Source organism: Gossypium arboreum, chromosome 5 (genome assembly GCF_025698485.1).
Source record: "Gossypium arboreum isolate Shixiya-1 chromosome 5, ASM2569848v2, whole genome shotgun sequence".
Taxonomy (NCBI): domain Eukaryota; kingdom Viridiplantae; phylum Streptophyta; class Magnoliopsida; order Malvales; family Malvaceae; genus Gossypium; species Gossypium arboreum.
In genome coordinates this window covers 76,705,578-76,723,517 of record NC_069074.1, presented here as the reverse complement: position 1 = coordinate 76,723,517, position 17,940 = coordinate 76,705,578, and the positions used below count along the sequence as shown (strand labels likewise).

The 17,940-nt window shown below is 36.4% G+C and overlaps 1 non-coding gene across 1 annotated transcript; it reads left to right on the top strand.

Annotated features, from left to right (window-relative positions):
- The first annotated feature begins 1,606 nt into the window (after positions 1-1,606).
- LOC128293593 (small nucleolar RNA R71) lies at positions 1,607-1,712 on the top strand. Its single transcript, XR_008283774.1, has one exon. It is a non-coding gene; the product is annotated as a small nucleolar RNA R71 (small nucleolar RNA).
- Positions 1,713-17,940: the final 16,228 nt, after the last annotated feature.

The window sequence follows — 17,940 nt, the reverse complement described above, 5'->3', positions numbered from 1 at the left end:
ACATGGCTCGTGTAGGTTCTTCGAACTTATTTCCTGCAAAGTAGGTTGCACCACATGATCAGTTTTAATAAAATGATTTATACAACCACCTGCAATTTTTATTGTGTTACTCGAATTATGAGCTTGAAGGGTGATTGTTTCGTCGCCCACACAAAGTGTGAGTTCACCTGTGCTAACATCAATTATGGTTCTAGCAGTCGCTAAAAAGGGTCGTCCTAAAATCAAAGGTGCATTACTATCCTCTTCCATGTCTAGAACAACAAAGTCTACTGGGTATATAAATTTATCGATCTTAACAAGAACATCTTCAATGATACCCCTAGGAAATCTAATGTTTTATCAGCCAATTGAATGCTCATCCTAGTTTGTTTGGGTTTCCCAAGACCTAGCTCTTTAAACATTTTATAAGGCATAACATTAATGCTTGCCCCTAAGTCAGCCAATGCATTATGAACATCTAAACTACAAATTAAACAAGGAATTGTAAAAATCCCTAGATCTTTCAACTTGCTAGGTAGCTTATTCTATAAAATGACTCAGCAAACTGCATCCAACTCCACATGTGACGCCTCATCCAGCTTTTGTTTGTTTGCTAGAAGCTCCCTTAAGAATTTGACTGCGTTGGGCATCTGCGAAAGAGCTTCTATAAACAGTAAGTTAATATGTAGCTTTTTAATAATTTAAGGAATTTACCGAACTGCTCTTCTGTACGGTCTTTCCTTGTCACGTTGGGGTATGGCAATTGGGGTTGGTCCTCTTTACTTACCGGTTCTAGTCATTGTGGTCCACCTTACCCTTATCATCACTTACCACAGTTTCTTACCTCAGTTCTGGTTCAGGTGCAACTAAACCTTCCTCATATTGAATGGTAATTGCATTGATTTGCTCCCTTGGGTTAGATTTAGTGTTACTCGGTAGGCTACCTTGTGGTCGTTCAGATATCAATTTAGCGAGTTGACCTATCTGAGTTTTGAGCCCTTGGATTAATGCTTGTTGATTCTTAAGTGCTGTCTCGATATTCTAAAAATGAGTTTCTAACACTGAGATGAATTTTGTTAGCATCTTTTCAAGGTTCGGCTTTTTCTCTTATTGGTAGGGTGGTTGTTGGAAGCCTAGAGGTGATGGTCTTTGATTCTCTTGGCCTCCCCATGAGAAATTTAGGTGGTTCCTCCAACCTGCATTATAAGTATTACTATAAGGATTATTTTGTGATTGAGGATTATTACCCATATAATTTAACTGCTCGTTCTTCATGTTGTGGCCATAAGGTAGGTATTCTGAATTGCATGATCCACCTCCACTTGCTTCGCATTGCATTATTGGGTGAACCTGTAAAGAACCAAGAAAATCGTCAATTTTTCTGTTCAAAAGTTCTACCTAATTAGAGAGCATGGTGACAGAATCGATGTTAAAAACGCCGGCTATTTTTGTTGGTTTTGTCCTCATGACTTGCCACTGATAATTATTTAGTGACATCTCTTCTATAAATTCATAAGCATCCTCAGGTGTCTTATTATTGATAGTTCCACTAGCGGCTGCGTCAATCATCTGTCGAGTCGAAGGATTCAGGCCTTTGTGAAGCATTTGAACTTGTAGCCAGAGTGGTAACCCATGGTGAGGGCCTATTCGCAAAAGGTCCTTGTGTCTCTCCCATGCATCGTAGAGTGTTTCTAAATCCATTTGCACAAAAGATGAGATATCATTATGTAATTTGGCTGTTTTAGCCGGCGGAAAATATTTTAATAAAAACTTTTCGGTCATTTGTTCCCAAGTAGTGATTGACCCTCGTGGTGACTAGTTCAACCATTGTTTAGCCTTATTCCTAAAAGAAAAGGGAAACAACCGAAGGCAAATGGCATCATCAGAAACGCCATTGATTTTAAAATTGTCGCAAAACTCTATGAAATTTTCCAAGTGAGCGTTGGGATCTTCGTCCTGCAAACCATCAAACTGAACAAACTGTTGTACCATTTGAATTGTGTTAGGTTTCAATTCAAAATTATTTACAGCAATAGCAGGTCTAACTATACTTGACTTAGTTCCTATTAAATTAGGTTTAGCATAATCATACATAGTGCGTGGAGTAGGATTCTGATTTACTGGATCAGAAGCAATCGCAGGAGGTAGTAGATTTTCTTGGTTTTCAACCACCTCCTCGGTTGTGGTTGGAGTATCGTCCTCTTGCTTTCCCTTTGTGTATCTTAGGCTTTGCCTTATTTCTCTTCTATTTCTGCGAACTATGCGGTCGATCTCACCGTCAAAAAGTAGTGAACCTGACGGGTTTCTTCTGGTCATAAACTAGAAAAACCTATTAGAAGAAAATAAATGAAGAATTAGAAAATAAAATAAAAATTTAAATTGCAATAAAAGTAAAATGGCTAAAGTAATAAAAATCGAGTGCTCCTAATATCCTAATTCCCCGGCAATGGCTCCAAAAACTTGATACGTGATATTCACGACAGGTTTTTAAAGATTTATGAATGAATCATTCTTGAGACTAACTTATTATCATGATTAAGGCAAGTGTACCTATCGAACAGTAGTATAGTTCAGCAAGACCGGATTGTCAAACCCAAAGGAGCCACGAGTACTAGTATTTACTTTCTTTTTATTATCTAGCCTAAAAATTAAGAGGTTTGGTTATCTAAACTAATTACTAAACTAAGAATGCATAGAAAGAAAATTTGGGAAAATACTTTTGGGAAAATTCGATTAATTAAGACAATACCTAGGGGAAAATCCACCGAGACTTCACTTGTTATTTGACTCCGAATCAGATGATTTATTAATTTGACTTGATCCGTAGAATTGCATTAACTCAATCTATAGATTCTCTTATTAGGTTTCACCCTAATCTGGTAAAATCTTATCACCCTATCTCTAGGCACGCAATCAAATCTGCTTAATTATGATAATTTTACTCTCAGACAAGGTCTATTCCTCCTCTAAATAAGAGCATTAACTTGAATCAATATCCTGGAATATTAGAACATGAATTAAGAACACATAATTAAGAACAAGTCAAATATTTATCATACAATTCAGATAATAATAACAAGATCTGTCTTAGGTTTCATTCCCCTTAGGTATTTAAGGGATTTAGTTCATGATTATAAAAGGAAACATCTCAAAAGCATAAAGATAACAAAACATAATAAAACTCAAAACTCCTGAAGGAACTTGAAGGGAGATCTTCAGTCTTGATGATGAATTTGGCTTCTGAGATGGATCAATCGGCCTTCCCTGAGTAATTTCTTGATTCCTACTCTGCGTCTCCTTCTAAGTCCCTCCTCAGGTGTTTAAATAGGCTTTTGAATGCCTAAGAGCTCTAAAAATTGGCATTTTTCGAATAGGACTAAACTTGGGCTCGACAGGGACACCCCGTGTGTCACGCCCTTGTGACACACCCGTGTGCGATTACTCCAGCCTGTGGTCAAGGTTGTTGAATAGGCATGGTCGTGCTTCGATCCTGGCAAATGGACACGTCCATGTTGATTTCCCACGTGGGTCTATTTTATCCGTTTTTGGCCCGTTTCTCGCTCTTTTTACTCTCCTATGCTCACCCAAGTATAAAACATGAAATTAAAGGATTAGCAGCATTCAATTCACCAAATCTAAGGAGAAATCATCCGTAAATGTGCTAAGCATGGGATAAAAATATGTATAAATTACGATTTATCACCGAGTATGAATCACTAATATTTCTGAAATTGAGCAGGATATGCAAACTTTAGTAGCATCTGATTATGAAAAGTGTGTGAGGTTTGAAGAAAGTTTGCGTTATAATCTGTGGTTCTAATAGCTCCTTAGAGGGAGCGAGTTTTTACAGCTTTAGTTGACAAGGCTATAATAGTAGAAGAAGTGAATCACAATGAGCACAAGGGGTGGGACCAAGAGAAAAGATAGTGCAAGGTTAAGAGGGATTTGAGTTCTTCTAGTTTTAGACAGCACCTTAAGAAACAGACAAGGTTAGACGAGCCTTCGCTGATCGAGGCACCGCTACAGCAATTGAGATTCAACTCTATAGTGACTGCGGAAGGAGCCATCGGGGCGAGTACTAGAGGAAATCAAGAACTTGTCTTCGTTGTGGGTCGATGGAGCATCGTGTTTGAGATTGCCCTGCTCGAATAGATCAGGTGCTCGTTGCGATACAGACTCTAACATCGAGTCTTATTTAGCATCTAAAGTAGCTCAACAACCACTTAAGGGTCGTGGTATGGTCAGGGGTGGTAGTGGTTCTAGTTAGGGTTAGAGAGCACCGGGCAAGGGTGCAGGTCAGACTAAGGTGCAATAGCCTGTACTAGTCTATGCGACGAGACCCCCTGAGGACAGTGACTATGCCGATGTTATAGCGTGTACATTCTATAATTATCCTTTTCCATATTTTTCTCTAATTGATATCGGGTCTACTCACTCATATATAGCTAGAATTATTTTTGCAAAATTGGATATTACTACTGAGTGTATTGTTAGAGAGGTTTCAGTAATTAGTCCCTTGGGTCAATCAATCTGAGTTGACAAAGTTTACAGACGTATTCTGTTAGAAATTTAGGGTGTGGTTTTTCCCTCCAATTTGTTGGAACTGTCTTTCAGCAAGTTTTATCTGATTTTCGGTATGGCTTGGCTCATTGAACATTAGGTCAATCTGGATTGTGCCTCTGAGGGTTACTTTGCGAACTGATGAAAATAATAAGATATTTATGATTGGTGAGCACCGAGCTTATAACCTCTACATTATAGCTGAAAGGCTAATCCAAAAAGGTTGTGAGGCTTACCTAGCCTTTGTGTCCAATTTTGTATCTATAAAGGATATTTTTACTATAAGGGACGTCCCAGATGACTTTCCCATGAAGTTGGTAAGAGTACCTCTAGAAAGGAAGGTTGAGTTCGATATTGATATGTTACTAGGTATTTCCCCTGTGTCCATTGCACCCTGTCGCATGACATCGAAGGAACTTACGGAGCTAAAAGCTCAGCTCTAGAAAATTCTCGACTGAAGGTTTATTAGGCCGAGTGTGTCTTCGTGGGGAACATTGGTATTATTTGTCAAGAAGAAAAACAGTACAGTGTGAATGTGTATAGATTACCATCAGTTGAACAAGTTGACAGTAAAGAATAAGTATCTATTATCGAGGATTGACAACTTATTTGATCAGTTCTGAAGAGTACCTTTTTTCTATAAAATTGACCTTCGTTCTGGTTACCATCAACTCAAGGTTAGGGACACTGATGTGGAAAAAACTGCCTTCAGGACTCGTTATAAACATTACAAGTTCCTGATTCTACCGTTTGGTTTGACGAACACCCTAGCTACATTTATTGATTTAATGAATTAAGTATTTCAGCCGTATTTAGATCAGTTTGTAGAAGTTTTCATTGATGACATATTGATTTATTCAAAAACTTAGACTGAGCACGATGAGCATCTTCATATTGTTCTGCAAACACTACGTGAAAAGTAATTGTACGCTAGTAAGTGTGAGTTTTAGTGGCAGGAGGTTTCCTTTCTAGGGCATATTGTGATTATCAAAGGGATCTGGGTCGACGCTAAAAAGATTGAGGCTATAGTCAAGTGGAAACAGTTGAAGAATGCATCTGAGCTTTAAACTTTCTTGGGATTCACAGGTTACTACTGGAGGTTTGCCGATGGATTTTCACTAATTACGTCCCCCTGACTAACTATTGCGTAAGAACACCTCATTTGTTTTGTCTGACAAGTAGTAGTCGAGCTTCAAAAAACTCAAGTCTGTTTTAACGCAAGCCCTTGTATTGGTTCAACTTGAATTGGGTAGGGAGTTTGTGGTGTAAAGCGATGCGTCACACATCAGTCTGGGATGTGTCTTGATGTAGGATGGTTAAGTGGTAGCTTATGCGTCTCGACAGTTGAAGTCGCACAAAGGTAACTATCCTACACATGATCTCGAATTGGCTGCGGTTGTTTTCGGTTTGAAAATTTGGAGACACTACTTGTATGGTGAGAGGTGTATCATTTACACCAATCCAAGAGCCTCAAATATCTATTCACTTAGAAGGAGTTAAATCTTAGGCTATGTGGATGGGTTGAGTTGCTTAAGGATTATGATTGCATAATAGAGTACCATCTCGGTAAGGCTAATTTGGTGGTCGATGCTCTTAGTTGTATAACGATGACCGATCTGAGAGAGGTATTTGCTCGTCTGAGTTTTTTTTGAGGATAGGCCTGCTAGCTAACTTGCAAGTTAAACCAACTTGGTTTGATCAGATTCAAGCTAAACAATTCAGTGATGAGTCTCTAGTTCAACGTCTGTATCAGATTGATTCGGGTGAAATTTCTGATTTTAGTTTGTACAGTAACAAGGTTTTGTGTTTCAAGGGTCAAATTTGTGTACCTAACAATAAAGATTTGAGGCGTTCGACTCTACAGGAGGCACATAGTAGCCTTTATCCTATGCATCCTAGTGGGAATAAAATATATCGGGACCTGTGAGAACCTTAATGGTGGCCTAGTCTGAAATAGGAAGTGACTACCTTTGTGTCTCACTATCTAACTTGTCAAAAGGTTAAGGTTGAGTAGTTATCTTAAGGGTTGCTTCAGTTGATTAAAATTCCTCTATGAAAATGGCAGTGTGTAATGATAGACTTTGTTAATGGGTTGCCTTTAACACCTACTAAAAAAAGATTCAATTTGGCTCATCGTTGATTAATTGACCAAGTCCGTTCATTTCCTCCCTATCCGAAAAGATTACTCATTGCAGAAGCTTGCTAAGCTATATGTTTTTGAAATTGTAAGATTGCACAGAGTTCCAGTCTTGATTATCTTAGACAAAGATCCGCATTTACTTCTTGATTCTAAAAGAAACTTCACGAGGATTAGGCATTCGCTTGGATTTTAGTACTTTGTATCACTCTCAAACCAATGGACAGTTTCAGTAGGTTATTCAGATTCTGGAGGATATGCTTCGGGGTTGTGTAATCGATTTCCAGAGTAATTTGGAGGATTATTTAACATTGGCTGTATTTGTGCACAACAACAACTTCCAATCTAGTATTAATATTGCACTGCATGAAGCTCTATATGGTTATAAGGGTTGCACTCCCCTGTATTGGATTGAGTTAGGTGAGCTTCAGGTTTTGGGTCTCAGCAAGGTTCTGAGATCGAGAATACTATCACGTTGATATGATATTGTCTTAATGCTGCTTCTAACCGACAAAAATCATATACTGGTTTAAAGAGGAAAGATATCAAGTATTCTGTAAGTGATCAGGTATTTTTGAAGATTTCCCCATGGAAAAATGTCCTCTAATTCAGATGGAAAGGCAAGTTAAGTCTAAGGTTTATCGAACCTTACCATATTCTTAAACGTGTCAGACCTGTTGCTTATCAGCTAGAATTGTCTCCTGAGTTAAATCAAATTCATAATGTGTTTCCATCTTAATGTTGAAGTGGTATCGTTCTAATCTGTCATATATCGTGTTCAGTTTTCATTTATTACTTTGTTTTCACAATGAAGACATTGCTTCTTTTTAAAAGGGGTAAGACATCTCACGTTAATTTTAAAGTATATTTCAATCTTTTTACTTAATTATACTGAAATAAATGAATGTTTAAAAAGAATTTTTGTTCATATGTTCAAATGCAAGCATGATTTCTGATTTTATCTAAGTTATTTGTATGTTATCTTAAGTGATGGAATGCTCGTATGATCTTTAGTCTTATGTAATATTTTCCATGAAAATTTGATTTCTTTAGAAATAGACATGTATGAAGGTTTTAAGTCTTTAGAATTGAATTAGTAACCCTCCTGAGGTGAAATCCTTGGAGGTATAAGAATCTAATATGATATAGACACATTTTCTTTGGATAGTTTGAGCCTTTCAAGTTGACCTTATTAAATTAACCCTTGAAACTTAATTTTTGAGCTTTATGGCCTGTTTATTGCAAATTACCTACATCATAAGTTGTATTACCATCTTTTTAATTTTATCCTATTTTGTGCATCTATCTTAACTAAATTTGTCTTGGTGATCAAAGTTTGAGGAAAAATACAAAATATGTACATGTTCTACACATGTTTTGAAAAAAAGATGATGAAAGAACAAAAGTAAGTTTGTTCAAAAGAATAAAAAGCAAAGAAATGTTTGCTCAAAATCTGAAAAATAAAGGTTGAGCATGAGTTCGAAATAAGTTTGGGGGTGTTCCAAAGACCCAATTTTACGAAGGTTGTAACACAAAAAGATCCAAGACAAAGTTAGGTTAAGATGATTGAACTTAAAAATTCACTTCTTTTTATCCATACCTGTAGCCTGGCCCCATTACAACCTAATAAAAGACCTATTGATTTAATGATTATATCGACTACATTAGTGGAGAGGAATTTTTAAGCTCAACATATGAAGACCACAAATTCAACCTCGTGATTGCTATGTTTTGTTGGTGAGGAAAGCATATTGCTTGGTAAATATTATATATGATTTGGAAATGCATGCATACTATGACTCATGTTGACATTATGATGTATTTAGTATAAAGTTTGGAAATAATATTTGCATTCGAGCTATTTATCAATAAAAAGTATTTTTTAGCATGATTTCATTGATGCATGATTATGTGCTAAGATTGATGTTGCTTTATTCATTTTTGCAAAATTGTCTTAACAAAAGTTGTGTTGTGCATGAACATTACATGGGACAAGCAATGGTTTAAGTTTGGGGCTGTGTAAATTCAAAATTATATAGGATTTTTCTATATATTTTACCATCTTTTACTTAATAAATATGTTAATCTTGAGTAATTCTTATTAAAATAAATGAATTTTACTTAATTAGTAATATTGGGCATGAATTTATAAAGTATGTGAAATTGTGCTTAATTACATGATTTTTGTACATATATTATTTCTTGATAATTTATTAATATGTGATTTTTCACAATGTAGGAGGACTATTGAAGATGTGATTAATATGAATGAAACATAGACATGCACAAATCAATTCATGTTGATGGCAAGACCATGCAAACTAGGTCATGAGGTTGAAAATTTGACCTAGTAAAAGATGTGCTAAAATATGGACATGTCTACTAAATTATTAGACTAAGAAACCATCCAACAAGGGGGAATTAAAGCCCAGTTTTGGCACAAGTAGATGGCTGCCCAAAAGTAAGCTTTGGGGTATTTAGTTAAAGGTCCTTACAGTTGGAAAATAATTAGAAATTTGCCCAACAAAATTGTTGTTGAAACTGTCCACCCTATGGCTATTAATAGACTTGGTTTGAATAAAAAATAAGGATACTAAGTCATCCCCTTTTCCATGAATTGTGGTCAGCCATATATGAGAGAAAAGGAAGGAATTTAAATTCTATTTTTAGCAAACTCTACCCCTTACCTTCACCTACAAATACCATGCATCCCTCATCCCTTCATTCATAACACACATCCCTCATCACTCATCTCTCATTCATCATTCCATTTTCCATTCTCCTTTCCCTTTCCCTTGCATAGCCTCCATCTCCCTTCCATCATTTAGCCACAAAAGCTTTGTCAAAAGCATTCATTGGATGGCCACCTTGAAACCCTTAGCAAAGAAGCATCAATCAAAACAGAAAAATGCATCAGTCATAATAGATTTGAAGGGTTGTTAAACTAAATAAAGTTTACTCTTTCCCTTTTTTATCTATCTTAATTATGTTTGTTCTGAGTTTATTATTTTTGACATCAACTATGGCATTTTATATCTTATTTGCTAGTATAATTATGTTAATTCAATAAGAATTTTTTTATTCATGTTTAATATGTTTGGGCCTCAGTCGATCATGTATTCAATTAATTTCATGATGCATTTCATTCATACGTGATTGGATGCACTTAGATTAGCTAAGTTCTAACCTGACGATGGCTCGTAGACACATAATTGAAAAGTGCAATTCTCAATTGAGATTCTTAAATCTGACTAAGTTGAGGTTTATAATATCTTTAGTTAGCTCTATTATCTTGCATAGTTTTTAGGTTTATGTAATTAAATTGTTACAAACATAAATGTCCCTGTGACCTTACATAAATGCTAAGAAACCCTTAGTCTAATATGATCAGTAAAATACATATTTCACTAAATAAAAGATATGAGAAGACTTAATTTGGTTTCCAAACTCATGAAAGTATTTCCGAACACTATTAAGCATGATAAAGTAAATTGAATTGATTAATATAATTGTCCTAGCCCATTTAATATTGATTGTTTTTGTTGCTAAAGCTATTCATTCTTACATTTAGATCATTTGCATTTAGATTTAATTGCATAGGGATCATCTTGCATTTAGCTAATTTAATTTAATCATCCACCACTCAAAGTATCGTGTTTTTACCACTAAATTGTTAACTTATAATTTTACAGATAATCGATTAACATAAACTGTCTCTATGGAGAAGATAACTCATTTTACTTACTTATTACTTGAACAATTGTGTACACTTGCACAAATCTCATTACAGTTGCATGTGAATTGATATGTTTTGGAACGTTTTGGTAGATTTTGAATAGGTTTATGAGATGGTAAATGCTTGGCTTGGATTTTAAGAAACTGTAGGTGAATTGCCTTGTGTTTGAAGGAATTTTGGGCACACACAGTCGTGTGTTCCACACGGTTCCATGACACAGTCACGTGGTCCCTTTGATTTAGGTGCAGGTTTGTCCACACGGTCACAATGATTTACACAACCTAGCTACACGGTCATATGATCCTAAGTTACACGGGCACAATTTGTTACATGGTTTGGTCGCATGGCTATGTGACCCCTATTTTCACTTTTTACTCAAAATTTTGTAAAAGTTTCAATTTCATCCAAAATTATTCTCGAATTGTTTTAATTGATTCGTAAGCTAGAATTAGGCCTCTATTTCACTGAATACTATGGAAATGATTTCAAATGCATTATTTAATTATTTATTATTAAATTGTGATCGATGTCAAGGTTTTATAGTTGTAATACTCTATAGCTCGGGTTTGGTGACTGGACTAAGTATAGGGTGTTGCATTTATTGGTATCAGAGCTATTATTTAGTCGATTCTAGGACTGAACGTAGCTTGTATTGATTTTAGAAAAATATGCCACAATAACTCGTATTTTTGTGTGATGTTTTTGATCTAACCTGACTATGTTTTCTCTTATAGATTTATGATGTCAAACGAATCTAATCGTGCTAAAAATAAGGATGCTAAAAGTCATGTTCCTGCTCCCGATCAGACAACAAGTCAGAGTATATCTAGATCTCAATTATCAGGAAGTGAGGATCATGGTGCCTTCTTCCAATTGACCAATCAATGATTCGCACAAGTTATACAAGCTAATTTGATGGCTCCACAATGTCTGTCCCCTCTCGTGCTTCCCCTGAAACATGTTTATCCTCAGAACATAAATCAGGTAACTGTTCATTGACCCTCATAGATAAAATCTATAAATGCGAAGCTAAAGATATTTGAGGGTTATATAATGATGATATGTAAAAAGCTAAGTATTGGCTAGGAAATACACAGTGTGTTTTCAACGAATTGAACTGCTCACTCGATGATAGCTTAAAATGTGTTATTTCATTACTAAAAGGAGATGCTTACCAATGGTGGGTTACCTTAACATCGGTGGTTCCAAGGGATTGAGTAATGTGGGAATTCTTTTAGGATGAGTTAAAAAGAAATATGTTAGCAAATTGTATCTTAAAGGCAAGAAATGTGAGTTCATGGATCTAAAATAGGGAAATATGCTGGTTTCTAGTACCAGCATAAATTTTTGAATTTGAGTAAATATGACCGAGAACAAATAACTTTAGAAGCTCAGATGTGTTCCAGACTTGAGAGGGGATTAAATGAAAACATTCGAGCATTGCTGGGAGCACTTAATATTAAAGAATTTGTAGAATTATCTAAGCGTGCTTAGAAAATGAAAGCGATCTAGAATGAAAAGAAATGGGAAAAAACTAAGAATGAAAGCTCGAGCAAGCAAAGCATGTCCAAAAATTTCCTAACTCCTCCACTTAAGAAATCAGGAGAGTGTAGAACCCAGTTTGTTCCTCCTGCTAGGAATACAAGAAAAAGTACATTCCAATAAGCTTTTTCGAAGACTCAGGCTACTTCAGTTACGAGTGCTGGTAGCATATGAAATGCAAAACACATTTGCTTATGAACATTGTGGCAACACCCATTTCGGTGTTTGTAGATTGAAAAGAGGAGCTTGTTTTCACTATGGTTCATTCAAATGTTTCATGAGAGATTGTCCAAATAAAACTAAACCAAGTTCAAAAAAAGTCACCAAATCAATGATTGTTTCTCAGGGGATAGAAAATCGAGGCTCAAAATTGCTTTTGGAGTCAGTTACAGTGAAGCACCCGATATGAATTTGTAACATCACAATTTTGGGCCTAGTCGAAACAATGGTTTCTAGACCACAAATCTGAGTCCATAAAAAATTATTTTAATATTTTTTTGAGGTCTACGACATGATAATATGATTGCACAAAATTTTTGTTAAGAAATTTTACTATTTGAATGGTTAATTTGTGAAAAGGACCAAATCGCGTAAAATGCGAAAGTTGTGTTCCATTAGCTAAAGGTGTTAAATAGCTATAGAAATTAAAATTTGAGGTCCTTAATGAGTAATTAGGTCAATTAATATGTGCCTGGACGTACATGAAGTGTAATAAATGAAAAGTCAAAAAGTCAAAAATTGGGTATGGGTTGGTATTTGATGACAAAAGCAAAAGCTAATAAAACAATCAAATGATTATCTTCTTCTCCATATTTTTCCACCAAAATTTTAAGGAGAAAAACCCCATGGAAGCTTGAAATTTTCACCACAATAAACCCTCTACATGTAAGTCATTTTGGTGATAGTTTTTGATGTTTTTGAGATCCTTGAAGCATAATATAACTATTTCTACCATTATTTTGAGCTAGGGTTTATGTTAAAAAATTTACCCATGTGTGTCATGCATGTATTTTCATGATTAATGGAGGAATATGGAAGTTTGGTGTTAGATGAACATCTTTTTCTAAGCGATTTTTCGTGAAAACACCTAAAAGGACTTGTTTGTAAAACATGTAAAAATAGGTGTTAAAAATGTGATTTGATGAAAAATGTGGGATGTTATAAGAGGGAATATGAATCGGCTATGCTTGGGTAACAAAGAAATTTTACGAGCCTAGGGGCTAAATTGTAATTATGTAAAAGTTTAAGGGAAAAACTATAATTTTTGCCAAAATATGATTTATGCACTGTTTTGAATAATATGGTAATTAAACAAGTGAAATTTTCTATTATATATCAAGAAAAATGGAGTCCAGGCCTAGATAGGGGAAAGAGCAAGATCTTGGACTAAATCAAATTAGTTGTCCATATTTTGTACCGAGATAAGTTTGTGTGTAATTGGTATAGAATCCTATTATGTATTTAACATTTAATGTTGTATGAATTGTATAGTTGCCTTTGTGAGTATTATTGATATTATCTGATAAAGAATTGAGGTGATGAAAGCCGGTTGGACCTTAGGAATACTTAAGGTACAAAAATCACGACATTTGGGTTGATGAGATCCCGTATAAGACCATATTTGGGATATGGCATCAACATCGGTATGTGTTATCATGTAAGACCATATTTGGGATATGGTGTTAATATGAGTTCCCAAGTAAGACCATGTCTGGGATATGGCATTGGCATCTACATATGAGATCCCATGTAAGACCATGTCTGGGACATGGCATTGGCATCGAGTGGTGATCCCATGTAAGACCATATTTGGGATATGGCGTTGATATCTTATTATGTGAATGGGGTCTCCCAAGTATTCGTTAGTATTCGAAACGGTTCAACGGGCAGTCCGAGGATGTGTCAAAGAAATGACAAGGTATGATCATGTTGAAATGGTACAGGTATGTACGCCAAGCTTGTAGTACTGAGATTACAAAATGATAAAACTTAGGTAAGAGGAGAATATAGAAATTATGATATTGAATATTATGTAAAATTGAATGAGGTAGGGTATGAATATAATGATTATTGAGAATGGGATGAGTCAAGTTATGTTATGTATGTGTATGGAAATAAATATTCTTATTACTTGTTAATTACATGCAAGCTTACTAAGCTTTATACTTACCCCCTCTCTTTTCTAGTTTCTTATAGTGTCGTTAAGCTAGCTCGAGGATCAAATTACGTCAGGGCACGTTCACACTATCGATTGGATTATTTAGGTATAGTTAATCTCAACATTTTGAGTATGGCATGTATAGGGACCTAGTCTTTTTGTTATACGTCATATTGGTCTAGCTAAATGTGTTGGCTTATAATGATAGTTGATTCATTTTGTGTATGGCCATGAGATATTGTTCATGAGGATTATTGGGTTGTAAACCTATTCATCTATGTATGTACAAATTCCATTATGATATGGCCTATGGTTATTGATGATTGAATGTTGATGAATGTCATGTGTGTGTATAAGATGGTGTGAAAATGCATGCATGCAAGTCTAATAAATATTGCTTATTTGTTTATATACGTTGAAACAAATAAGGGTGGCATTTGGCTTGGAAAATAGCCTTAAAGTGGGGCACATGGGTAGACACACGGGCATGTGTCTAGACCGTGTATGACACACAGCTTGCCCCATGGGGATGTGATCTAGCCGTGTGTCCCCTACACCCTAATTAATGCAAAAAAAATGCTCAGTAGTAAACACACGGGTAGAGACAGTCGTGTGAGAGGTACGGCCTCAGAACATGTGTAACGCCTCAAAATTGGGCCTAAAAGTATTGGGCTTTGAGCATGGGAGCGGTTAGGAGACTACTCATAAATATTTTAGTTAAGCAAGAAAGTGACACAAATTGCATGTTTGTTTTAATGGCTAAAGTGATTTGGGTGTGTTTGAAAAGCCTGGGTTCAAGTCTTGGACTTTGCATAATTTTTTTTAAATTAGCTCTTAAATGAATCTGGACTCTAGTACGTAGGCTATATAAATAATTGTGATTATTTTAAATCACAAAAAGCCTTGTGGTCTAGTGGCAAGGTGGTATGTAAAGGAACCTTGAGGTATGAGGTTCGAGCGTTGGCATAGTGCAAATGAGGTATTTATTTTGCAGCTTGGTTCGGCCAGTGGTTGTGTTGCAGTAAAATTTTGATGGATGAGTGGTGAAGTGATAGGTGGAGGATATCAAGGAGGAAATTGTGGAGAGGATTGAGGAGAGATTTGTGGAGAAGAATTAGGAGTTTGATGAGTGTGGGGATGTTGGTGCCATTTGGTATCTCTAATTCGGCATTGGGAAAAAACTGACCATTTTTGGTATTTGTGAGTGTTTTGGAAGAGGGTCTTTTCTCCTTTTGCAAGTGGTAGCCGAATTCCTTTAGTCAACTTCGGCATTTGGTTGTTTCGGGTTTGTGCCTCTTACGACATTATTCTTTTTTTAGTCATTCTCATTCTCTACCGAACACTGTTCTTCTTCTTTCACTACTCTCTTGACATTGTCGAACACATCTTTCTCCTCTTCCCCATTATTCTTTCAATTTTCTTTCATAGCCAACTTTTCTTTTTCTTCCCCCTTCATTTATTTTTCTCCCTTTTTTCTTTTGTTCTACTTCTAAACAGAAAGTTATTCTTCTTTGATCTTTCTCAAGCAATTTAGGTAGTGGTTGGCTGAATATTATTCTTCTCTAGTATTGGTAAATCGTTTCGATCTGCAAGTGTTCTGACTAATCGGTGTTTTTGGGGAGTGAAAGTGCAAAAATTCTCTAGCTACCGAAACCCTATCACTCACTAATCGATTAAGGTAATTTCAATACCCGGCCTTATGGGCATAGGTCGAATGGCCCTATTTTTTTCTGTAAGGTTATTATTCATGAGTTTAAGCCTCAACTATAATCGATTCCACCTATTAAGATATTTTTTTTATTGCAGTTTCTTAGCAAAGAAAGGTGTAATCGATTTAAATTATGATCTAAAGGAACAAGTCGTAGTTCGTACAATCGAGGTTTGTAGCATTGTCTATTTGGGTTAAGTGTTTTAAACACTGATAAATGATGGACTGACTGTATGTTGGGACGGTTGTAGGTTGGGCGCTTAAGAAGTTTGAAGTGGTTGCGTAAAAAGGTGTGCACTCGTACACCAATCTGTTACTAACAAATGCCAAAAAGGTGTGTATTCTCACCCCTCTTTGCTGTGAATCGGCAAAAGCTGAAAAGCCGAAACTTTGGCATTTGAGGCCTCACGAGCGTACAATGCTTGTGTGGTGAGATGAGCCCACAAAGCATGGGCGATAGACTATAGGGGCCACCACGAGTGTTCTCGTGGGCTTAGGCTGTTATGGTCCACGTTAGGCCGAAATGGGCTGTGTGGGCCCAATAGGCTCGTGGGCCCCACACAGGTTAAATCCACGGTAAGTGATAAATATTGGACTGGGCTATGAAGGTCACATAGCTGTAACTAAATTTGGGCTAAATGGGCCACACGAGCATGTAGGCCACACGAGCGTGTAGGCCATTTGGGTTGAGTAATGGGCCTTGGGCCTATTTGCACTGTTATGATCGTTTAGGTTATCAGTGTCGCTCGAAGCGACTATAGACCTTCGAAGAGGTTGTTTCTGAGCTAAAACCCTAAACTAGGCAAAATGACCGTAATGCCCCTATAACGTAAAATGACCATAATGCCCCTATAGGGTAAAATGATCGTAATACCCCTGTAAGGTAAAATGACCGTAATGCCGCTGTAGGGTAAAATGACCGTAATGCCCCTGTAGGGTAAAATGACCGTAATACCCCTGTAGGGTATAATAACCATAATGCCCCTATAGGGTAAAATGACCGTAATGCCCCTGTATGGTAAAATGACCGTAATGCCCCTGTATGGTAAAATGACCGTAATGCCCCTGTATGGTAAAATGACTGTAATGCCCCTGTAGGATAAAATGATCGTAATGCCCCTATATGGTAAAATGACTGTAATACCCCTTCATGGTAAAATGACGATTATGCCCTTATGTTTTGTATGACTGATGTGCTTATGATTTACATATATGATAGTACTGAGTATGACTTTACATACACATAATATTTATGACATGACATACTGCATGGGGGTTGGGGACTAATTTGGAGGAAGTTCTGTACTAGTGGTTTTGCCACGTATTCTGATTCTAGTGGCTCCGCCACGTTTTCTGTTATTAGCAGCTTGGCTGGGATATTGGTGTGCTAGCTGGGTGGGTCAATTTATATCCTCATATGGTGTGTTGATTGGTACGGGTGGTGTGCTAGCTGGATTTGGGTGGGATGCATAATTGCATTTCACTATATTGATACTGTATTGGGCTTTGGCCCACACTTTTACTGTATAGGACTAAGGCCTAGATTGTACTGCTACTGTATAGGGCTATGCCCGGACTGTACCGGTACTGTATAGGGATAAAGCCCAGATTGTTTTGCATATTCTAATTTCTATTGTCTGTTAGGGGATTACATACTAAGTTTTCGTAAACTCACCCTTTCTTTTAACTGTACATGTAACACCCCAAACTCGACCCAAACATTATTGCCAGATCTGACGTGTCACATAGACTTACGACTTAGCATGCATTCCTTGGTTTAAGTGATTGGGGTGGTCTTTGTAAAAACAGCGGTTGAATGAAAAGCCAGTTTATCAATCTTTAGGCTATCCATTTGTTGTGCTTGTTGAGTCTTGGAAGATGTTCATTAATTTTGAGAACCCGAGCAGCCTAACACTAGCAGTTTCGACATAGTATAAATATAATCAGAAAATAAAACCATAGCGGAAAAAGAAATTTAAATAGCGGCCTTATTACAACTTAAAACCCAAAATTAAATCGAATATAAAATAATAAAAATAAACTAACTTAGGAAAGCCAACTTTGCAGATGATGTGGCCACTCCGAATCCCTCACAGCCCAAGCCCACTATGGTTGGGGAT